The sequence below is a fragment of the Pavona decussata genome, unplaced genomic scaffold (genome assembly GCF_977016875.1).
Source record: "Pavona decussata unplaced genomic scaffold, jaPavDecu1.1 SCAFFOLD_72, whole genome shotgun sequence".
In the NCBI taxonomy this organism is placed as follows: Eukaryota; Metazoa; Cnidaria; class Anthozoa; order Scleractinia; family Agariciidae; genus Pavona; species Pavona decussata.
Genome location: NW_028145491.1, coordinates 582,754 through 585,205, shown reverse-complemented (window position 1 = coordinate 585,205; position 2,452 = coordinate 582,754). Strand labels below are relative to the sequence as shown.

Genomic DNA, 2,452 nt, shown 5'->3' with positions numbered 1-2,452 from the left:
ATGACTTCAACCTAGTTTCATTTGTATTTTCCTTTGTTTAAGGTTAGGGTAATTTACATCTGGAACAAAGGAAAATACAAGTCAAACTAGGTTGAAATCATTTTAACCTGGGATTCATTTTAACCTACAACATAATTATACATGCTTAGACTAGTTCAGTAGTGTACTACGTTTTAGAAAACCTCTTTTAAGTGGCCCACTGGCTATTTTCCGAGGGTGACTACTTAATAGAAGTTTGACTACAGGTACTACATTGTATAATTTAGTTTTTCAGGATTTATTTTGAAACAGTGTGGGAGTAGAAAAGATTTCCTGGAGGACACCCTCGAATGTATACAGTAACCTTAAGGAGTTAATATGCCCGTCAAAATTTAAAACTCAACTTCTAAAAGACCAGTGTCATTTTGATAGCATTTTCAAAAAAGCACTTGTACGGTAAATCTCTTGCACTTGTATGATTGTCAATACTGATAAAAAACATGGTGAAAAAATGGTAACTGCACTGGTTACCCCTTCACTTGCACTTGATGGTACAGGAAACAAGGTGAATGTCAATACTCTTTGTCCTCGGAGGGAGCCCAAACCTTCCAGAAAGGTGGTTGAGGGAAGTGATGAATCTGAAAATTCTCAAGCAGACCCAAATAAAGATGATAAGATTGAAAAAAATTAAAGTCGCCAATACAAACCGGTACGGAGGAAGAATGCAAGTGCTGCATCTGAAGAAGTTGAAACTGTCAAGGTTACAGCAGAAAACAAGACCAACCATCAGTCAGATTCAAATCTCATGTCAAACGTACAGCCCTCTGATGCAGTTGTGCCAGCTCCTCCACATTCAAAACCCCTGCCTGTAGATGTATCTCAGCAAAGTAAGATCCTCACCTACTTACAAACTCCAATTTCAGCCAAGAGCCAAAATGGAGAAAGAACCCTCTTTTCACCACGGCTGCCATCAAACTTCAGCAGCACAGCACAGTCATCTCAATTTATACCAGCTTCACCTGTCACCCCTTCCCCAAGGTTTCAGTTCTTCACACCAACAATGGGTCTAAGTCAATCGACCTCAAGCAGTTCTTCACTAAGCCACTCATCAATGCCCAGTCCTCCACAGTTCATAAATAATTCAACCAAGTGTTGTCTCCACCTACTATTCCGCAGGATGAGTTCTCCATTTCTCATAGTTTGGGACACTGTTGACTATGGTATGTCTGATTTAGAGGTACCAACAGGCTATTCATCCCATAATATGAGCTTACTTCAGCTGCAAACAGTGCAAGGACAAGCCCCAAGAGATCACAACTGGCAAGGGTTACCATCATTCACAGCTGTCAACAGCCCTTGCCCCAACTGCCAACCCTTACTACAGTCTCTGAGCATCCGACTTAGCAATTTGGAAAAAGAAGTTGAGAAACTTAGGAGGAAGAAAAACAAGGTAAGGAGTTTTACGACAAAAAGTAATCCACCACTGGTTACAGTGTGGGAAGTAGAATTCTTACAGTTTATGTGAATCAAAAGCAGATAGCTTCATAATCAAGTACAACACAGTTTTCTACCTATGTAAGCAACTACCCTAGACATTAATTCTTGGTGGTTGCTGACTGCAGGTGTCTAAAGCTAGAGTTATGGTCCCTAGATATAGTTGTAGAGGTATAATCTATGCCAAAATGCATTACATGCACATAAACCAAAGCCAGGTTAAGAGAGCTGAGAGTATTAAATTGAGTACAGTTATCAAAAAATAATACTTTATTATTACTTGATAATCATATAAAATTGAGTTGTATTCAATTTGATCTTTTTTTGTATATCAGCTACTCACAGCACCACACATGTCAAAGACTCACCAATTTGTGGTGAAATTTGAAGTACTGATTGAATGTAAGTTCACTTGGTAGGCTCTAGTGATACTTAACCCTGGGACATTCTAAGGTCTGGTCCATTCGTCGAACTTTACATAAGCCGAACCTAATAATTTGGTTCGGCGCATGTAAAGATCAACGTATGAATCAGTTAGGATCGACAGATTTGTATTTGGGTCGACCCGCCGTTCTATTTGACTGCGCCAATAGAATGGCAAAAGTTCGACTTCGATTCAGGCGTCGAACTTTTACATATGCCGAACCAAATGCATATGTTACGTATAAATTATTTACATTATATCTATCCCGGAGGTCTGCGTGTTCCATCAACTTGGCAGCGCAAAAGGACTTCATTCCGAACAAGATGGCGGGAAAAGAGGAAAGTGCTTGTTCTTCTTCTTTCGAAACAACTAAATACACTTGTCTGGGATGCCACGAATACTACTGTATGCGGGCCTGCATGACCCACTGCATTATGTTGTGCATATTTTTATGAACGCTGCCTTATATTTTTGCCCTAACGAGCATGTCCTTACCATGTCCTCTCTTATGGGATATAATTGGCGGATGTTTGAACGTGCTTTTCAGCAAAGGCT

The 2,452-nt window shown here is 39.9% G+C and overlaps 1 pseudogene; it reads left to right on the top strand.

Moving 5' to 3' along the window:
- The first annotated feature begins 490 nt into the window (after positions 1-490).
- LOC146476799 (uncharacterized) lies at positions 491-1,504 on the top strand (annotated as a pseudogene).
- The last annotated feature ends 948 nt before the right edge of the window (positions 1,505-2,452 follow it).